This window comes from Lonchura striata, chromosome 15 (genome assembly GCF_046129695.1).
Source record: "Lonchura striata isolate bLonStr1 chromosome 15, bLonStr1.mat, whole genome shotgun sequence".
In the NCBI taxonomy this organism is placed as follows: domain Eukaryota; kingdom Metazoa; phylum Chordata; class Aves; order Passeriformes; family Estrildidae; genus Lonchura; species Lonchura striata.
The window spans coordinates 17,747,416-17,769,948 of NC_134617.1; the positions used below are offsets into that span (position 1 = coordinate 17,747,416).

The 22,533-nt window shown below is 40.7% G+C and overlaps 1 protein-coding gene across 5 annotated transcripts in view; it reads right to left on the reverse strand.

Moving 5' to 3' along the window:
• LOC110475701 (A-type potassium channel modulatory protein KCNIP1) overlaps positions 1–22,533 on the reverse strand; it is a 242,019-nt gene that overhangs the window by 103,806 nt on the left and 115,680 nt on the right. The window contains exon 1 of one of the 5 annotated variants that reach the window (XM_077786725.1): positions 12,028–12,050. The exons of the other annotated variants lie outside the window; for them this stretch is intronic. The gene's annotated coding sequence lies outside the window, so the exon portion shown is untranslated. Of the gene's footprint in view, positions 1–12,027; positions 12,051–22,533 lie in introns of those variants that run through there. 5 annotated transcript variants of the gene reach the window in all.

Here is a 22,533-nt window from a genome sequence, read left to right on the forward strand (position 1 = left end):
AGTCTTCCTCTGCGCCGGGGCTGCCTCCGAGCTCCGCCGCCGCTGCCTCACCGCGCTCCAGCCACTTCTCTGGGAATCTCACCGAAGGAGCTGCTTCTCTGGGAATCCCACAAAGAGAGAGCTGCTCTGTCCCCAAAACGGTACCCCCTTTTATCCAATAAAAGAGTGCTTGGCTTCCCCCTCTGGGTGGAGCACCTCACAATGAGATGGTGTTACATTACCAGCCCTGCATTGAATCAGTCAATGGCCCATTAACAAACCATTACCTCTTCGAGCAAACCATTGTTCTTGAGAGATAACAAACCTGCCCAACCTTCAACAGATGGCAAATAGAATACAAGCTTATCTTACAACCCAGGACAGTTACCATCTCATTAAAATACACGGAACTGACATGGATGAATTCCCTTTACTGCTTTTATAATCACAGCTTTTATGTTGATGCTACACAAATTTTATATGACTAAACAAATATCAAGTCTAAAATCCAAGTTTTTAGACTTTTTTCCCCTCACTTAGGACCAGATTTTGTCACATTACTGCATGTACTACAGATCTTGGCCAGATAAGTAGCTGGACTCAATTTTATTATAAGAACCACCTCTGTTTGAAATAATTATTGGACTTATTAATAATAAATAATTTACTTATTATTAGAAGGGATGACAGGCACCAGAGCTTGGGGCAACTTGTCACTAACACCAAAAAATGCTTTAGTCCCATTACCTATGAACATTTAAGCCAAATGTATCTTGGCGGAAGCCAGGCTTTCACTTGGAAAACAATAAAATGTATGTTTAGTTGAGTGAGTCCCTGTAAATACAGGTCTGTGCTTGCAGTATATACTTCTCCAAATCTGGACTTGTCTCAGGGATAAAGAACAACTGAATGACAGTGTCTGCACCTTATTTTTTAAAAGAAAAAACCTTTAATGGCACTTTTTTTGTAAGTTAATGTTATTAGAAGAGCAAACCTTTTAATTCAGAACCTGATAATGACAAAAAGCCTAATAGCTTGCTATAGAATACCAGCCTGATCTCATGTGTATTTAGTTAATAAGTCAGTGTTAGGCTTTTCCCTACAAACTGGATCCTGTCACCTCAACAGCTCTAAATCTTCACATCCCTTCTCAAGCTAAAGGCTGGGGATTCTGTTCACACAGAATCACAGACTGATCACTTGTAAATTATTCCCATACAGTGAATATCCCCCACTTTTCAAGTATAATTTCTTTGGTTGTATGCTAAGGCATGTTTTGAAATGTCCCTTGCTTTTGAAGAAACCAGTGGCAAACTATTGATTAGGATATTTGGGGATTAATTTGGAATAATGGACACCGAATTTTTCTTCCAGCTATTGTATCATGAGTTTAACACTATTTTGTGTGATGTTTATGATGAACATCAGCATACAAAAAACTTTATATTATCTTTGAAATAAGGAAAGTCTGGTGTGTTTAAGACCAACAAAGAAGAGGGGCAACAGCTTTGCTTTACTTGTGTGCACAACTCCAGGTCTCCATTTTAAACTGTCATTATTTCAACCCAGGAGTTTTCCAGCTTTCACCCTTTTGATTCTCTCCCTCATTCTCCTGGTGGAGGAGTGAGAGAGAGGCTGTATGGGCTCAGCTGTTGGCTGGGGTTAAACTACAACACAGCTGAAATGCAAAGCTTCTGACTTAGAGGTAAATCTAAATGCTTGGGCTTGAGTAAAAAAAAAAAAAAACCTCACCATTCCTCATAACTAAAGAAACAAACTGAAGATAACCATTATGTTTGCTACAATACATTGCTGGAATCAAACCTGCTTTATGTTATGAACAAACAATACATGGTGCAGGGTCTGAAAAGAACCTCACAGAGAGAATAATAATTCACAGCTGTTAGGGGGGATTTTTTTTTTTAACCCTACAGTTTCTCTTCCACTGAAGTTTCCTGCTCCTGCCTCTGCAGCTGTCACTGTAAGAGTCATCAGGCATCAAGAAGAAAAGCCTGACTGCAGCTGTGCCCCCCAGAAGAACAGTGGGCACAAAACAGGCTTGCAGCCAGGGCACAGTGGCCTGCAGTTTGCATTTGCCAGCTGGGGTGCTGGCTCTGTGCTTGGCGATTCCTCCCAGATCTCTTTTCTATTTCCACTGCCTTTGTCCTGGTTTACAGAGGAGGGTGCTGTCACATCGCTTCACTTTTACTGAGAGATTGCTTTCTAATTTGCATGCATGCGTATTTGTGCAAGTGCACGGCATGAAGTTCAAAGCTATTTTCTCACTTTCAAAGGAGTCCTTGTGAGTAAGTTGTCCCAAGTCTGATGTGCACCAGGCTTTTACTTTTGTTCTTGAATGAGTGCTGCTGTGCTATATTCTTTTTGAAACTCTAGCTATTTTGGGAGAGGTGCATAATTTAATATGTTCAACAGTTTTCTTGTCAGGCATTCATGTACAACTTCCTTCATCTTGCACTCAGATGTTTGATATTCCAAACATATTGATATTTGTAATTGGATTTGCTACATCTGTGTTTACTTTTATGACCTACAGTAAATGCTGTTTTTTTAACCAAGTACTGTTAAAGTTTTTGCTGAAGCCTACAGTAGCCTACCCTGCGGGTTTTCTGAGGCTTGCAATGTCAGTTTTTGAGCAATTCAGAAGTCTTTCCACAAGAGTAAATAATGTACAAATTAGTATAGCCTGAACACTGCATTAAGCTATGGGCATGCTCTTTGGCCAGATGCACAATATTATCACTGGGCCCAGTATTCAAGCAGAGACAAGGAAGAAAAGCTCTTCTCACTGATATTGCTGTGAAGCCCATTCATAGGCAGAACTGGTCTCCTCACTGAAAACAAAATGAGAAACCTGAAGATACTTCTGCAGGGTCAGCTCCAATGTCCTATGGAACTTGGACACAGGAAACTGATCCAGGACTGCAGAAAACAAATTCTGTGAAGAGGAGAGCTGTAGGGCATCCAAAGACTAGTCCCATCATCTCTGCCTGTAAAATCAAAATCCAGACAAACAACTTCCTTTGTAAGCACAGTTAAACATCTATGGATAAAGTAGAAGACTGTCCCTACTGGCATGGAGCATGCCATCCCACAGCTAGGAAAGCAGGCTTTGTGCTTCTGTCAGCTCTGTTAGCCCATTACTCAGTCTTTACTTGGAACCAGTTTCCTGTCTCACTGAACAGAGGTGAGAGAATCAAGGGATGAAGGGAGAAGAGGAGAGAGGCCAGGAGTAATCATAACTTAAAAGAAAGTGCTTCAGGACATTATTAACAGGCCACAGTTTTTTAATTAGTCTCAGATGTTTGCACTGGTGGTACTCAAATCTCTCCTATGAGTCCCATCACATTTGTTTTCTTTCTTCTCAACAATATGTGCTTGTCGTGTTAGGAGTTGCATTTACTGCTCAGGATCAATGGTAGCTCCTTTCAACCTTTTCCTTTTGTATTTAAAAAACCCAGCTGGGAGGTCTAAGCAGCTGAGCTCAAAATGTTGCTTTTAAAATCAAGAAGCAGAAGTGCAATCAGCTGCAGGGAGAGCTACTGAAACCTTCCAATAGGTGGAAGGGAGCAGAAATGCTCCAGTACAGCCAGCTGATTCCCAGTGTATCCATGCAGGATGCATGTGGCAGGATGTGGGTGGCTTATTCCGAGCAGGACTGACAACAGGTTTCTTCCAAAACTCTTTGCAGGGACAAGCAAGTGTTAGAAACTTGAAGAACCTCACTTCAAACTGTCTGTATGCCATTCGAGGTAGCTGAGCTATCTCAGGTGTGATAGGTTCTCTGAGAGCTAATAAGACCTGGCTCGAAGAATAAACTACGAGCTAATAAGACCTGTCTCGAAGAATAAACTATCACCTCTGGTCGGCATGAGTCTCAACATAGGATTCTCAAGTTTTATAAATAACAGAAAACTTGAGGAAACCAAGTGTTGGACAGTAGGTAAAGGACAGAGGACAATGAGCAGATGGCCAGCAATAGCCAGTGCTCCTCCTGACATGGAGAAAAAAAGCTAGCACATAGTCCTGCTAAGAAACAAGTTTAGGTCAACTGGAAGCAATGACACATTCATATTCTTTGGAGAAAACCCAGAGAAAGCAATTACTGGAGCTATTTTTACTTACAAAAGTGAAAACCATCTTAGGCTGTGGTAAAGGAAGTAGCTAATTGTTCACATGGCTGGGAGATTTGGGTCTCCTCCATTCCATGCTGTATAATGATTTGCTTTTATCATACTAGCATGTTCTCAAGCAACATTAGACTGGTAGAGCCGCTCATGTGCTGTCCCAGACTGGATGCCTCTTGAGTAGCAATGCATCCCCCTCTGCCAAAGGAAAGCCTCAGCCTGCCTTGTGCATGACCATTGGTCCCACACAGGGAGACCCTTGAGGACTGGCCATGGAGAAATAGGAATGCAGAAGCAGCCCTCTGGTCATACTTTCTCTTTGGTCCACTGAACCTTGACCTGTCCATTCACAAAGCTTTTTTTTAACCCATTGAGATGCTATAGAAGTGCTTTTTATTCAGACTATTTCACTCCTGGAGGCTCCCCTTCTTTTTTCTGATGCAGGAAGTTACCAACTGAAGTGGGATCCTCGAGGCCCTCCTCCTGTGTTCTTTTCTGGGCTACCACTTCATCCTGTGCTATTTGGTTGATACAAGGCAACGATCTTCCACCCTCAAAAGACAACTCAGATTCTCCTATGGTGCATAACACTGACCTCTAACAGAACCACAGTATGTCACCTCTGATGTACATATAAAAACATTATTTCCCTACTTTTTCAATTAAATACATCAATTCAGAGTATATTAACCAAGGCATTGCAAATTAGTGACTGCATGTGAACTGGTGTGTACACAAAGAATTGAAAAATGTTCTACAGAAAGCACAACATTTGAACTACATGATAAATGACAGTTAAGATGCATCACTCCATATTTTCATGGAGTACCTCTTCTTTTTCTCCTCCTAAAATATGCATATTTTACAGTAGCATTTCCACAAGAATGAACTGAAGGAAAAATTCACCTTTCAGAGCATGTCAGAATTAGGTCATCTCAACATTGTTGGAATGTTTATTGAATTTATATTTTTCTACCATTTTTCAAATGACACAATAGAAGAATTTTTTTAAGAATGCTAACAATTCAGAGGTTGGGACAAAAGCCAAAAAGAGGGACAGTTTTGACAACTGGTAAAATCCTTTGAATCCAAGACAACTGAACTAGGAAGCAATTTTAAGCACAGAAGCATTCCAGTTAGGATAAAAGTGGGTCAGGTGCTTAATGGAAAAACACAGATTAAAGCCAAAAGGTTTTTTCCACTCCATGGTACAGCAAATCTGGTTTAAATTACAAGTCCAAAGCTAGATTGTTTTGAGGTACAAAAATAAAATTGACATTCTGTCAATACAGATTTAGGATTAGTTAGTAAACAGAGTCCAGGGAGTACCCCACAGAGGTTATGTCCACCACAGTGGGCTCTGTGGGAATCATGGGGTTACAGAAGCTCCCCTAACCCTTCAAAAAGATCTGAGATGATGAAACTGTAAATAGAGTCACTTTTCTATTGGGTTAACATGTCTTGCATCCAATTCTGCTGGCAGGAATTTTCAGTAACAGCATTTGTGGCACCACCCTGCCAGGGGCCATGCACCATGACTGACACAGGAACAGCAGCTCCATCCACCAGCACAGCAGTATTCAGGGCTCACCCTTGTTTGTGCTGATACAGTATCCCTGGGGACACAAACACTACCAGTTCCTGCCTGAGAAAAGAAGTCTCATAATATTGTGGAGCCACTATGAGCAACCTGATCTAGTGCATGGGCAGGGGACTTGGAATGGGATGATCTTTAAGGTCTCTTCCAATTAAAACCATTCTGCGATTCTATGAGTCTACAATTAGGGCATAGTCCTCCCATCTGAAAGAACAGGTGCATTCTTCTGTCCTAACTCGCTTTCCTGCCTTTTTCATCTTGACAGCTTATTAGGAATTATACACTAAGACAGAATCTTACTTTGTCACTTTCTATATCTGAAGTTAAGTGTGTGTGCCTGAGGAGTGCACTGAATTCAAGAAAAGTGCAGCACTGTATTCACCTGGAAAGCATCAAGCACTTTCAGTGGAAAGATTTTTCAAGTGCAGGTGATAAGCAGAGATTTAAATATCCAGCTGGTATTATAAACTAGGAGTCATGCAAGACCAGTGGAAAAAAATTAGGATCCTGATTCTGCATTATACCCACAAAGCCTCCTGTGATTGTCTCTCAATCCAGCATCTAAGGTGTGAATTAGATAATCACTATGATGAGACTGTCACAAGTGTCAGAACAAAGACAGAAGTTTATTACATGCACAGCAGTACACGCTGCTAGCAGATTCTTACAGTTTACAGCTTGTTGATTCAGAACCTTTCCATGTAAAAGTTATAAGTGTTTTATGGTCAAGGTTAAGCATGGAGGAAAATGGATCTAGTCAGTATTTTTAACTCAATTTTACTTATGCATAAATTATGTGGAGAAAAAGATATTACATCTGTCTGAGCACCATCTTGAAGAAGTGAGAGGAAAACTTCTTGCATGCTCCTGTCACCGTTAGAATGTAGAAAACCATGCCAGATGGTAGCAAACAAGTTTATTTCTGTTCATAAGGTCCCTGTCCTTTGGTTATTCTTTGCTCATGAAAGTGCTACAGTCCTAGTGGCTCACATGAGTGCACAAAAGTGATTTGTAGGGCAGAGCTCATCTCTGGTATCAATGTTTTCTATTGAGTTCTTCAGCCACTCAAAAATGCCAATGAAAGTGCAAGAACATAAAAATTCCAAAGCTGGAACAGGAAGATGAGTAGTTGCTCATCCTGAGTCCACATTGAAGCATAGACCCCCAAAATATGTCCATCAATGACAGCTGAAACTTCCCAGTACCAGATTAATTGTGATAACTTTGTAGAGCCCAAAGCAGAGGTGCTGACCACAAGCTCAGGCTCTCCTGCAGGCACATCGTGGCGTGTGTTGTGGTCACATGTGTCAGTGTGCACCAAGTACTAATACCTATGAGCAAAGACACAGAACACAGCCATGCTGTGACTGCTGTGAGAACACAGAGAAAACATTACAGTTCTGATAATTACTTCCTTTCATCCACCAAGTGTGTGACAGACAGTCAGCTCTGTCACCTTCTCAAGGACAGCAGGTGTGTCTCAGTTTGCAAGGGTAAATGTATACACAGAGCTGTCTTCATTGTTAGTCTGGAAGCCGCTGGTTTGGCTCAGTCTACGCAGAGCCAGTCCTTTATACTCAAGGATAGCTCTCTGAGTTCGTTCCAGGGCATTGGCCTGATCAATTTTTTTAAAGATAAAAAACAGTCACAAATGGGCCAGAAAAAGGAGTAGCAAAGGGAGAAATCTGAATGTGGGTACCAGAAAATACAAACTCAGGCCTTTCAATCTTGCAAACTTGGGCCTTTCAATCTGTTCTGTGACCATGTATTTCTAGCAATGGTCATGTGTTTCGCTGTGTGGAAGTGGCTCTGCAGTCTGAGAAGCCCTGCTGGTGCTGACATGCTCTGCCCCATTGGCCACATGCAGTCGGTGCACGGTGGTGGTGCCATCACCATGCTCTGAGAGCTCTGCCACTGGTGCTGCTGAGGAACCCTTGTCCAACAGCCACACACTGCCAAACAGCTAAACCACAGCAAAGCAAGGCATGGGAAGTGAGCCAGAGACTTAACAAGGCACACACTTCAAGAAAATAAAGGAGGAAAAGGAAAAGGAGATAAGAGATTTGAGGAACAGAGAGTTAAATTTCAAGATTACATGGTAGTACCTCTCAAAAAGATGGGATTTAATATGCAGGTGTGCAAACTAAGATTATGAGGTGCATATGAACATTTGAATTGTAGTTGTCAAGAGAATATTCTCATCATTCTGCTTTTCTTCTGTGAGAAACTCGACTCTTTCCCTTTATCCTACTCCCTGTATAGCACAGACTGAAGCTGAAGGACAGCAGGCTTCCCTAGGAATGTCTAGCGTTGAGCATTGTTCTCCACTGCATTTTAGTAGAAGTGGAGGAGATAGGAAATTGCATAGGAGTATTTGAGGTTTATTGTGAATATTGGTATGTTTTTCAAAACCAGTTTTGGATAGAAACAAAAACGTATTTAGGAAAACTCTGATGTTCTCCACTCTGCTCAGTTACTGACAGATGGTTTGAGCTAATGTTTTTGCAAATAAGTTTATAAGTTTGAGTGCTCTATGTGCTCTATGACATTTAGACAGAGGCCCTTTTTCAGCTACACAAAGATTCAGCTGGCTCACCTGTCCAGGTGTTCCACAAATGTTAGAGTAAGAGCAAGAGGCCAGCAAGAATCAAGGACTTGACCTCTAGCACTAGCATCTCCTTTTAGTGACTGTGATCTTCCAGAGAACCCACTTATTACTGCCTGGTCATGGTTAGCTGGAAGGGTGCAGAATTTCAAGAAGTTTTCCCTGTTTCTGTCTATGGTAATTTGAGTTCTCTTCCTCCACTTAAAAATGTATAGATTTTATATTCTACATTTGTAAGTTCTCAGGGGTCTGGAGGTCGAGGTGACCCTGAGAATGCAAAAGTCCTTGCTTCCCAGCCTGCACAGCCAAAGAAGTCAGAATGTGTAGGGTTGGCTTCTCAAGATTGTTTATTTTCTCTTATCTATAACATGCTTTATCAAGGAGCTGTAGTCTGTTTAGCAGGTCAGTCTGTGACAGACTCCTACCCCCTTAGGGTGGTGTTACCATTTTATACTAAAAACTACATGTACTATGTTTACAATAATGTGCCAGTTTCTATCATCTATGTTGGACAGTGTGTCTCTACCTTAAACCAATAGAAAAGTGTTACCCTCACACCAAGTCACAGAGGGCAAGAAGAAAGAGAAGAAGGCTAGGACATGCCCAAATCCCTCACCTTGTCCCCTTGAATTCCTTGTTTTAAAACCCTAAAATTCTACTTTTTCACCCTGTGTTCATTCAACTACTACACTACTCAAACACTTGTGGCTTGTAATCCCTCATACAAAGCTGGCAGTTTTTTCCATGGGCTAAAATCAAAGCCACAGGTGTTTTTGACTTTGTGCCAAGGTCTCTGAGCCCCCTGCCAGGGTCTCAAAACAGCCAGGTCAGCCAGAGGGATGTCCTGGGAAGTCACTTTGAAAGTCTCTCTGTAGAAAGTATTGATGAGTTTGAATGATAATTACAATAGTTTCAACACAGAATTTATTAGCAGTGTACTTTTATAAGCTGTTCAGTATAAACAAAGTCCACAACAGTCTGGGGAAACTGAAAGCAGAGCTAGGAGTTATCTGGGCCCAAGGCAAGGTCCAGTTGTTCCAGCTATTGCTGGCTAGTACTCCATATGCGGGGCTTGAGGTTTAGCACAACTTTCTACAGCTCCATGTTTAACTTGATACCTGTTTTCTCTTTGCTCAGTTAAGTCTGGCAAGAGAAATTTGTTTCTTCTTAGGATAACACATGCTTGTGGAATTTACACTGTACTGACAGTGTAGATTTCTATGGAGTATCATGCTCTGTAAATCTCACAGCCTTATGCAGTACTATTAAAAATAAGGGAACTTAAAAGTAGCTCAACTTTTTTCTCACTAGAATATTAAATATAATTTCTCTGTATAACAACCATCATGTGAATGTTAAGAACTAACCTATTGTAACAAACAGTCAACAGTCTCTGCTGGAAACAATTGACAGACAACCTCATTCACCTCACCATTACAGCAAAGGAAGCAGCAGATCCCACAAGGACCAGAGCTACACAAAGTATGTGTATGTTGTATGTTCTTATAAAGGGTGGAGAAGCAGGAGAAGCTGTAAGGAAGCTATGATTGTATACAAACTACAGAGTCTGAACACCAGCTTGCCTGAAGTTCTAATGTATTAATGTGAAGTTAACCTCATCCCTTTTTCAGCATAATTCACAGTATTTTAGTGTAAGTTTAATCAGAAATACAACTAGATATTATGATGATTTGCTTTGAAGTATTCAAATATTCCCAAACTTTCCCTCTCCTTAGGAGTCAGCAATGTGCCTTTCCCCCCTTACTCATGACATGAGTAGAGCTCACAGGTACACTGGAGACTGGGCACTGGGAAGGAGCAGCTATCTAAACCCATGAACTGCCCCCTCCTAAAGCTTCCTTCTTCAATGCTCTATTCTTTTTAAACCAAGTTGTTAAATAGAATCTGCCCTTAGATGCATTCAGGCAGACAATAAAAGGATTCAAAAAATCTAGGTGCCCAGATAGACCAATTCATAATAGACTTTGCTAGAGCTGGAGACAGGAAATTACCTGTACATCAGGTACCATCTACCACCTCTCTGTGATAGGAGCACATCGACATCTGAAGACTCACAAAAGCCAAAATAAATGAATTTTTTTATTGTCATTCTGTCTTGCACATTTTCATCATTTCAATAGCCCTGGAAAAGTCAGAGCTGGTAGGTAAAGCGCTTGCTATGCAATCTGCATTACTGCCCCAGCTTCAAAATGCTTTGCATCAGTCATCACTAGGTACCTCTTAATTCATGCAAAGATAAAAGTTAGGAAAAATGCTCAAAGCAGCAGGAAGTAGGAAAAGCAAACACATGCATGAGAACTAAAATAAAGCACACAATCAAAGAACCTAAAGTTTTATAACTTTTTCCCTCCATTTATAGTTCTTCAAGATTCTTCAAACCTACCAAATGTTGTCAGGTAAATTACTATGAAGCCAGCAAACTCATCTCTTCCAGGCTGTCATGAGCTCTGAAGCAGAAAGGAATAATTGTTCTCTCCCTATTGTAGCTGGAGGTTATTTTAACAACAGTGTATTTCTTGCTTACCATGAAAAATTATTCTCAAGTTTTTAAAAAAACCAGCTGTTCAATATTCAGGAATATTCAGATTCGGGCACACTGTAAATCTACTCTCCCTATTAAACAATGACAACGTCTGTACAGATATGCTTTGATTTATGGGGCTCACTGTCTAAAATTCATCCCTTCTACTTACATTTAATATTTGTATGTTTCTACATGAATTACATTGTCTGTAAATCAGAGAGGAAACCAGAATTAAGATATCTTTAGCAGTCAGCTCCTTCAAACTATATTCTTCAAAGCATATTTACCTTTCAATCAGCAATGTTTTCTTAAAACATACTTGAGAACAGAGAGCAAGACGAAGCAGATCTGTTAAAGATAAATATTCTGAGAAAGGGCTAAATTGATTATGACAGAAACATTCATCCAAGTAAGTACAGTAAGGTTTTTGGATTTTCTGTTAATAGCAGGCAATAGCTGAAACCAAGCCATGACACTTCTAGAAATTAGAACAAATTGAGAGGATATAATTATAAACTTACTAAAATGTATACCCTTCATTCAGAGCTTTGGGATGTGAGTTGCAGTATACTAAAGCACATAAATTGGTAATGAAGTTCTTCAAACAATCTTAAACATAAACAAAGACTGGTTTAAGATTATGTCACATTTATTTTCAGAGTTGTAATGAGAGCTACAATACTATATAGACATTTAAATACATTTCATTTGCCTAGAAGAAAAGTACATAATGTTATTTCAGCTACCTTTCAGCTCCCCAGATACTCAAATGCTGCACATGCACATACAGATTAAAGTAAAAGCCTCTGCAGCGACTGGCTTTCAGAACAAAATATTTTCTTAATATCCTACCTTCAAAGTTGTCTTCTAGGAGACCCATATGCTCAAGTGCCTTCACAAATCCAACTATTATTACCAGTACAACAATCATTTCAAGTCCCTCCAAGTTCATCTTGAAAAATTATTTATGTAAAAGCATGTTTTCTTAGGGAAAGTCCTGACTTCAGAGTTAGACTTTAATTAATAAGCCCTCCTAGTCCAAGACATGCCACACAACCAGATAAATACAATGCTAAAGAAGCCCAGAATATTCACACCATAAAACATTTCCATTGACAGCCAGATGAACAGAGGAATGTAAGGAGTCAAATCTTACCACGTCTGCATCACTTGCCTGCATGGATACAGATGTTTCAGTCTCTAAGGCAACAGAATATACAGTAACCACTTTGTTCAGCATTTCCTCTCTGTCACAGCCAAAATCCTCCAGATCTGCTTGATACATAGTAAAATTTTTCACACTGAATTACAGCTTTAGAGGGCTCTTTAACAACACAGAGGAAAAACTCTGAAACACTTTCTTTGCCTGATAGTGAAGTTTAGAACACTCAAAGCAAAATCGTTTCATTAAAAAGATGCCCTATTTCTGTATTTTGCTATTGACTGGAATGCAGTTACAAAACCTTAGCTATTTGTTCCAGTAGATTGTTTTCCCACGCTGCAAATACATTCACAGGAACCTAGTAAAATCTGAAATATTACAAGAAGCAGCTTGTTAGAGGGCAATCAGATTAAGTCTGAGGGGTCCGTGGGAAGCAAAAGACTTTCCATCATGCTGCACAGCCCCGGGGGCTTATGCAGATGTTTAACACCTGCAGGTCAGCAGCAGGTCAGCTGCTGCTCCCACGGCTATACCAGGCGAGGAAAGCCAACAAGCGTGCCCATGGCCAGCACTGCATGCAGCTGACTCCCCTGGCTCAGGAGGCACTTCTGTGAGCACCCAGAAACACTGAAATTGCTTCCAAGTCCTTGGACATGACAATTAGTAACAGATTCTCTGAAGGACCTTATTGGAGCCACCTAATAGCTGCCATTAGCAAGCACTTGTCTGTCCTTCCTACTTACCTTCCCTTAGCTCTCCAGATTTGCAGCCAGACGTGTATAGAATTACCAAAAAAAAAAAAAAAAGCAAAAAAAAAAAAAAAACCCAACCTGCATCCTTTTGAAAATAGGGACACTTGTTCTGGTAAATTGTGATGTGATTACTTGGTCTACAATGACTAAGTATTCTGTGCACAGCATCAAGTACCACACTCATCATCATTCTTTTAATTCATTTTGGGACAATCTAACCTGGGATGATAGATAGATAGATAGATAGATAGATAGATAGATAGATAGATAGATAGAAAGAAAGATAGATTAGATAGACAGACAGACAGACAGACAGACAGACAGATAGATGTGTGTAAAAATAAAACCTCACATTACTATTGTAATTATTAAGCTACTGCATTAATAATACTCCTCTGAAAGCCTGAAATCCAGCTTGCTGTTTCATTTGCTGGTTTTTTAACCCTTTGTGTACTTTATCTTCAGCTGACGCTTTATGTTGTTATCTCCCAGGATACTCTAGTCCAGCTACATTAAGCACTGATATGATGCCGTGAGTCAAAGGCTGTGTGATGAGAGGGGACTCTCCTGAGCTGCACAGTGGACCTTAAGTTGCTGTTCACAGCAGGATCAGTCCCATGTATTCTTTTGAAAGCTGTAAATGGTTTTCTTAATGACTTCACTAAAGCTTTGCTGTGTAGCAAGGTGTCCCTAAAGGCCTGAGTGAAGCTGTTTTCTGTATGAGTATTCCAATATAGTAATATTTATTAATATTTTAGAAGTATCAATCCCTTAGCAATATAATTAGCATCACTGACATCCACAGTTTTTCTCACGTACTGCCATCAAAAAGAAATGTTATACTTCTCATTATTGAACTTCACTTGAGCATCTCACAGCCCTTACTGAAATTCTCAATGAGCCTAAATATTCCTGAGAGGAGGTTAAGAATTTACTGAAATATCAGATCCAATTACCATGGAAATCAAACTACTTTTGAGACAGTCCAGACATAAGTTATTATAATTTAGAGCAATAAACAATGATTGAGTACAGAAAGCAAAAGAAAGAAACACTACCTGATAGAAATTGACTGGGACAGAGGGTAAAAAGAAGAAAGTAATTTAATCTTATTTTTGGTCAGGTTTAAAATCTCTCCTCCTACTAAAAATGCAATTAGCTGGGTGATGCCAGTAGGTGTTGAAATTTATTTTTATTTCTGTTTGGGAAAGGGGATTTCTCACAGTTCAATTTTACCTCTTTTCTGGTTTGCTGCTGCTCTCAGATATCTACCAACATAGCCAATTAACAAATACATTATTTCTTTGTCTTGTTAGAAGATCTAGTTTGTAAAAAATAAAAATGTTCCACAGAAATGGATTTTTTTCTTTCTTTTTCTTTTCTTAGGTATTAGGTATTAGGAAAAATTTCTTCCCTGGGAGGTGGGGAGGCCTGGGCACAGAGTGCCCAGAGCAGCTGTGGCTGCCCCTGGATCCCTGGCTATGTCCAAGGCCAGGTTGGATGGGGCTTGGAGTAGACTGGGACAGTAGGACAGTGGCAAGGAGTCTGGAACTATATGCCCTTTAAAAGTCCCCTTCCAACCCAAACCTTTCTATAATTCTGTGACTCTCCCTACTTGGATTCAAGAGGTAAAGGCCAAGTTCTGCTTTATCCCACATGGAGCAGAGAAATGCACACCGGTCCAGTCAGGGGGCCTCTCACACCCCCGAAAAGCAGACAAGGGACTTCCATAGACTCTGCCGACTCTGCCTTCCCATTATGACACTTCTGTTACTGAGTTATTGGTTGCTCTGCACCCTAATTCCTGGAGGCTAAATGAGGTTTCCTCTTTTTTTTTTTTTTTTTTTTTTTCAGGCAAAAAAGAGCAATTTTTTAAACCTAAAGCACTTCCCAGCTGTTCTCTGAATAGCCCAATCCACCAGTAACAGTGTCTTTGGGGAAAGACACGGGGAGAGCGAGAGAAAAGAGAACTTAGTCCAATAAAATCCAAGCAAAATTTATTTAGCCTGGGCAGGCTGACAGAACAAAGCTGCAGGCTGTGTGTTTCCTGCTCTTAATCTTCTCACAGCAATAGATCATATTTGTAACAAAGTCTCAATATAATTTTCAGTTGTTCTTATTTTGAGCCTGAGTAATCTACTTTGCAGGAAACTACTCCTGTCAACAAAGAAATGCAGGAGTGTTCTGGGAGGAGAATATCCACCTACCACTATCCAATTCAGCCATGCACATGCAGAGCAGTAGGGGCACTGCTGCCCGTATTCCTCCTCTCTGTACAAGGAGGAAGACTGGGAGCCTGGCCTACTCTGGCACTGGATAAAGTTTGAAATGCTGCAGAACTGGGAATCAAGAGGCTTCTGGCAAGTAATGTGTTGAGCAAAACACTGGGGACCACACAGGTAAATGGCTCATGCCACTGACATCACTTCACTTGTGACAACACCTCCCTTCTGCTCCCAGCAAACAAGGAGAGATCTCAAAGTGAACTCATACGTGCATCAGAAAGTAGGACTCAAGACAGCAACAGGAAAACCACCAAGCAGTATCTATTAGTTAGTTAAATCTTCCTGTACAACAGTGGGTCTCAGATTCAGTCAAAGAAAGAAACTGAGAGTTTCTAGCCAGGCAAAAAGCCTGGGAAAGAGCTGGGAAAGAATGTAAATAATTCTTTATCTCTCTTGTTTTCCACATTGTTTATAGTTAAGTTCTATCACTGTGCATCAAGCACTCTAAACCAATAGTATAGGTTGTTTTCACTTCAGAACCAATGGATGTGGTCCTTGCGAAGCTCTGTATAAAAGAGCAGTGTATTTTAAATAAACCAGAGTTTTACTCTCAAGAGCCTTCTGAGTCAGTCTCTTCATTCCCGTCCTGCCTCAACAGCGACATACAACTACCCTTAAGACTGCATCTAAGATGTGGCTCTACAGTATCTGTTCTCAGTGCAGCTGAACTGTTCCTCTCATTTCTACCTGTCATTTTGCACCTGCACAAACCCCCTGGGTTTTTATCTTTTTCTTTAAAACTTGGAAACTCGACCAAGACCAAAGATAACCCATTTGGTATCACAGCAGCACTCTGACAAGGGCATCAACTGACAGCAATGTCCCTGAGATTGTCCTGCTCTGATCAAGCCAAATTATTTCTGATGGCCTTAGAATTAACTTCAACAACAACTAACAAGGACATCGCTGCAGAACCCCCAGCACTCACAGGATCCACCAGGGATGGAAGCAGCACAGCAGGGCTGCAGACCTTCCCTCTGCTCCCTGGCCCTTCACTGCACGCCAAAATGAAAAGGACAGTGCTAGCTGCCACGGGAGACTTTTTGAAATTCAGGGTATTACACAACTGAACAGCTAAATCAGCATAGGGATTCCCAAGCTAGTCCATGTGCATCTGGTTTTCAGTTCTTACATTGCTTTGCCCCATCTAAACAGTAACCAGGCTTTCAACTGAGTTTTGTTGCAGCAGGCACTGGCTGATCCATAGTTTTATTAATAGCATGATTATAATATAAATATTTTATTCCATGTTGTGTGTAAGAGGCTTCATTATGCCTTGGATTCTTCATGTGCACATCTTTTAAATACAGCTCTGTTAAGGCAAATGTATCAGTTCCAGCTCTTTCAATATTTTTTTTAATGTTCTCAGTATTTTTCCAGTTGCTAATAAAGAATTAATTCTGGGCCAATTTATTCCATGAATAAAATTCACAAAATATAATTCTTCTCTAATGGGGTCATACAAAAGTTTGCAGTGAGAATTTAATTAAAAATGAAATTCTACAACCTGATTAAATCTTCCATGGTGCAGAGTTCTGAGGCAGATACTGGGGCAGATGCTGACTGCTTATGGACAGCATTTTCAAAAGCATTCCCTTTTAACTTCTCTCCTAAGTCGTTGTCATTTTTTCAGCAGTGGAAGGACCATATGAACAGAATACCAGTTTCAGCTTCAGTTGATCTACAGGAAGTAATTGTTTGTATGTTTTTTTGTATTGGAGCTTCTTTCAATAATGTTGCTTATAACTTTGGCTACATTAGAATTCTCTCTTAAAGGCTTTATTTTTATTTGGGAGTATTCATACTTACATCTAAAAACCTTTGAGAGAGGCACTCATACATTTCAAACAGAAATGCTGAAATAAGTCTGCTTTTCATAGCAATGAGATGTGATGGATAGTATTTTCACATTCAACCCCTCTGTCACTAGTAGTTCCAGAGTTTCTTAAAATACACCACACAATCTTATTACACTACAACATATTAATTATAGCACAGTATGCCTGGCTCAAAGTAATGCTTACTGACCTTGGAGGCAATGAATAAATTGTTTAAGGAGTGTGGAAACTGGTCCTTGTGCAAAACTCTTCAAGCCAAAGCTGATGAGGGATCTAAGGAATGTGAGGGGGAAAACAGCCAGGTACCTAAGGCATGAGCTCAGTACATGACATTTAAAAAGGCATGGAAGTATCACATGTCATAACAGACTCAATGGCACACAGATACATTAGAGGTTGGAAACCGTTGCAGAGGAAAAGAATCTGCTCAGCCAGGTTTTGGAAATCAAATTGATTTCAAAAGCCAAAAATGGATAGTTGGAATCAAAAGGCTTCAAAGGAACAACCCTAAAATGTAAAACTTCTGTGGTGAATGTCATGGTCTGAAGCAAATGCCGGATGCAAGCTGAGTTATAAAACACCTTCTAGTAGCCAGAAGGTGTTCAAAAGTCTGTGTAAATGTATACTGAGGTTATGTCTAGGATGTCCAAATAGGTGAGCATGACCAAATCCATTGCCATCTTTCAGGAGAAAAAAGTAAGAGTCAGAAATGCAGCATATATGAATCCAGGTATACGTTTTGCTGACCTCAACTATCAGCTTCACTCACTTCAGAAGGGAGGCACTCACTAGCCTGGGAAAATGGTCCCTTAATATGCTATGCTCAAAAGGGTATCGGTGATACAGTTGTAAAGAACACATGACTTCTCAGCTGATGAAAACCATCAGTCAGCAGAAGGGGAAAGGGAAAGAGAAAAGGGAAAGGGAAAAGGAGGAAGTGGGAAGGAAAAAAAGGAAATGGGAAAAGGCAAGCATAAGAAGTTTCTCAGCATTCATATAACATTTTGCTGGCAGATCTGAGTACTAATTGAAACATAATCAAATGCACAAAATCTAGAGTAGTGCAGAACTAATCAATAATCTGAGGCTAGGCAGTAGCTTTTTCTGTGTCTACTTGAAATATGAAACTAATTGTATTTGGATAGTGAAGGGTTTTAAAATTCCCAAATGACTGCAACATAACATGCCTTGTGTACCATTTTCTGTATACTGATTTTCAATATCTACAATTTGCATTGTAATAGCACTGATCTGAAGAAATACCACAACATGGGTGCACAGAAATATTGATGAAAGATTTTTGTTACTGGTACATACAGAGGAATTATAGATGAGGACAAGAGAATACTTCATAGTATGGATTTCTAAAGAAGCCATAGTTTGATTTACAGAGACAACACTAGGATTTGACAGGACATGAATGTAATTGTTCCTGGAGATAATGGGAGAAGAAACAAGAGGAAGAAAATTTCAAAGAAAATAATTTTCAATTCTGATACAATAAACATGCCACTGTTTGAATGGAACCCACTAATTTCAGTGCTTGGAACTTGCAAAGGAAGCCCTCTTGCTGCTAGCAGCAGTGCCACAGAGCATGGGTTAGGTGGGAAGCACAGCATGCCCGTCCAGCATTTTACTGACTTATAGCATGGTCTTGCTGCCAGGTGATCAATAAAAGATAATCATCTCTAAATGATCCACAAAATAAAGTTTTCAGAGTATGACATGTTAACTTGGTTCTATTCAAGTGAAGATACTGTAAGTTTTATATCTGGAAATTGTCATAACTAGAGAACCCATCTAAACGATCAATGAAAAAATAATATAAAAAGTCTTATTACCCTCTAAAATATCAGTAACATGAATATTTCATATTGTCCCCACTCAGTTCTAGTTAAAGGATAGACCAGAGAAATGGCAGCCTGCATAATAGTTCCCAGTGCACATTATTTGTTCTGTGACATTCACAGCTGACATAAAGATCTCATTGTGTCTCACAGCCATAAGAATATACAATTACAGTATCCATTCCATTTTAATTTCAATTTACATAGAGTATTAGACCTAAAAAAAAATTCTCTGAGTTTGCTAACAGGCTGGGACTTGGAGAAGGAACTTGAAGAAGGCTTATTTTGTTCATTTGTATTCCCAAACTGCACAGTTCAAACAGACCAATCCAGACTTATGTGCAAGAAAACAGCATACAAATCTGGGGTTATAACTTCAAACTTAATGAAACTCTCTCACTGAGGTGTGCAAATAAATAACAGTTCCCTGAAAAATGTTACAGCACTTAGAATTAAAATAACTATTTATAGCATGATGAGTAATTTATATAACTATACTTTTCTCCTAGTCCTTCAATAATTAAAAGAGCTTTATTTTAACCTGATAATTTAATTACAAAAAGGTTACACTGCCAATGGGCAAAACATAATATTTCTTGTCTTTCTTATTACAAAGTACTGTTTTCTCTGTTCATTGAGTCTTGCCCTCCAAGCCCAGCATTCCCTTCCACAGCTGCTTTACAATGCAACAGATTGCAGCATTGTTTAAAACAGCATGACTGAGTGCAAGGCTGAGCAGACTGAAAAAGACAAAGTTTGAACACTTTTCATTGATCTTTTAAATAGAAGAAAGGTCAAAATACAACATCCACATGGTGAACTTCTGTTCCTACCATGGAAGTAAGTACCTGGATCCCAGCTATGAGTTGAAGTCGAGCGAGCTTTTATAACAAAGTCCTCACATCAGTCTCCCAGCAGGTTTTTTTTGTTTGGTGTTTTTTTTTTTTTTTTTTTTTTTTGTTTTTTTTACAGGGTGAGATTTGAGTGAAAAATATTTGAGTGAAATCTCTTTTTTCATTTGCCAAAAGACAGTAAATTTATTAATGGTGGTCTAATAATAATCACTAGAAGAACGTTTCCCATGCTGGGTGGCAGGCTGCAATTCCAACTGAATTATCCCTCCTCTGGGAAATGTCTGGGTTTCCCAAATTTCTAATCTCACTGGCTACCCGATGCACTGACGTGAGTTCGACTCTACAACACAGAATGATTCTGCGTCGATTCCCTGGGTGGGAATGTGACAAACGGTCCCACACAGAGCCTCTCCTCTCTCCAGGGGACAGTGCCACACTCGGGGTGACAGTCCCACTCCAGGCTCTCCCCTCTCTACTCTACAGGTGGCACAATAAAGGCAGCAGCCTGATGCCGTTGTTTGTGCCAGTGCTGTCTACCTTCAGCCTAAAAGGCTCTTATCCCCACCTAGTGGCACTGGTGCCTTGCCAGGTGACAAAAGCGAAGAGCCGAGCCAGGCTGCGCCCGGAAATGCCGCGCGCGGTGCCAGCAGCAGCTGGCGCCTTCCAGCGCTGCCGGTCCGCGCGGCTCCAGCGGGAACACCGCACATTCCCACTGGCTCCAAGCCAGGACGAGCTCAGCGCGCTCTGCAGTACGGGCTACCCCGCAGCTCTCACCACGCCACCCGCAACTACCCGGGCTGCTGCTGCTTCCAGCCCGTACCCTGGGAATGGGTTAATGCCGGGAGCCGGTGGGATCCTGCTGCCACCTGCTGTCACCGTGTCACACACACAGGAGCCCCACATACCGTAGCCCGGCAGCCCACAATTGCAGGGAATGAGAATTGCTTAAGGAAAGAAAAGAATGGTGATCACTGTAAAAAAAAATAAAAAAAAAAAAATACGAGTTTAGGTTAGATTATGAGGAATTCTCCTCCTTTCCTGCTGCATAAATGAACCTAATTTGTGCTTTACTGACTTTTCACATTAACACTCAAAATTTCAAAGGGATTATTTGGGCAATCTTACATCATTATTTTGCTGAACAAATAAACTTGTATTTTTGCATGCACAGTCTTTGAAAAATCTTGCCTTTCTTTCTACAGAAACTTGTACTTATGGCCCAATTTTCAATACACATACAACAGCATGCTTCAGTGCCTGAGAGCAGAGAGAAGTGTGAGATGGGCTGAGCATAGTCACAACAGGCAGAAGCCAGAGAAAGGGATAGGGAAGCCAGAGCCAAAGAAGCAGCAGGAAGGGCATCCAAGGACTCTCTCATTTAGCTGTTGTTTTATTTATTTTCCTAGTATTTTCCTAGCCAATGTAAAGCCCAGATAACAGCTAAAAGTTAGAATTTAGCCTCACATAGCTCTGGATACCACCAAGCAGGAGCAGCCAAGGCTGGCTGGCCTTGGCTCAGGGAGATGAGCATCCTTTGAGGCTTGTTTGACATCACAGCCTTGCCAGGCTTAAAGTCTAAGCATTTGTAACTTTCATTTAAATGAAATTAATGTATATCAAAACCTGCAAATACAGTCATGAGCATTCTATCTTATTTGCAGTATTGAATTTCTGCTCTTAAAAGTAACAACAGGCAATGGGCTGCTAAGAGACAATAAGAATGTCACAGTGCCTGCTACAGCCACAGGACTGCACCAGGAATAAATGGCTTTATGGAAAAAGACATCTGAGACTCTGCCATGGGAAACCTGGTCTGCCTGTGTGTGAGGGGTGTGTAGGAGCAAGGCACCCGTGGGCTCCCTGGAGCCACTGCTGTGAAGGGGCCTCAGTACCAGCAGTAAAAGTCCCTGGCATTCGAAATGTGACAGCCAGAGAATCTCATTAGTCAGACTGGGAAATTTTCTTAACAGGCTTTTGTTCCTCCAGTGTACACAGCCCACTAGTCCTTCCATTGTCCACCTCTGAAAGATCCTCACAAAGTAGAAAAATTAGAAAAACATACCACTAGAATAGGTTTTATGGCTCCTAACCAAGCAGAAGCCCTGTCTTATTCCAGGTGGTGAAAAGAACAGAGACTGGCTTCCCTCCTTCTCTAGGGCTAGAAGGACAGCTGGCAGTAGGTACCCTGTTTCTCTCTTTTTGTGTCCCAGAGCATGCCCAGCCATATCACAAGGCTTTGCAACCAGGAGACAGATTCCCTGACAGCTCTTCTTTGGGTGCTGATTTCCCTAAACTACTGCCATAAAGTATATCCCAGGCTCCCTTGGGTTTCACCTGCAGCTCTATCCATTTATTTCCCCAGAGAAGGAGGGTGTTACAGTGATCATTAAGTTCCATGCAATTGTCCTTTTTGCAGGGTCTCTGCAGATTCCTCCTGTTGTAATGATATTAGGAAGCATCTCAGACATCCCCTGCTTCACAGTAATATTAGAAGTGCTTCTCCTCTATCAGAGATAGAAACCAGCCCTGCTGCAAGAAAGATCGCTGTATGTGATCAAGAATGGGTGAGCACTCTTCAGCTAAACTGAGGTCTCCATGGCTCATGCAGGAGCAAGAAGTGAAGTGGTTTTGTCTGAGTTCATTGACCCTGAGGACTGGCTGGGCTGGTTAAAGGCTCTAGGAATAATCATCTCTAAAGAACTACTTATCTTGAAGAAGGTGAGAAGCCTATGCTGAAAATATCCTCCCTTTCAGAAAGAAAAATGTTAGCAGTACACTAAAAGCATAGTTTTCTTTATGGACAGAATGCATTATCTGAATCTGGTGGTCTGAATCATAGGTTGCTAAGTGTTCTTGGCATTTCTATCTGTGAGTACAGCTCCATGCTTGAATTGCAGTGTTTTGCACTGTCAAGGATGGTTGGG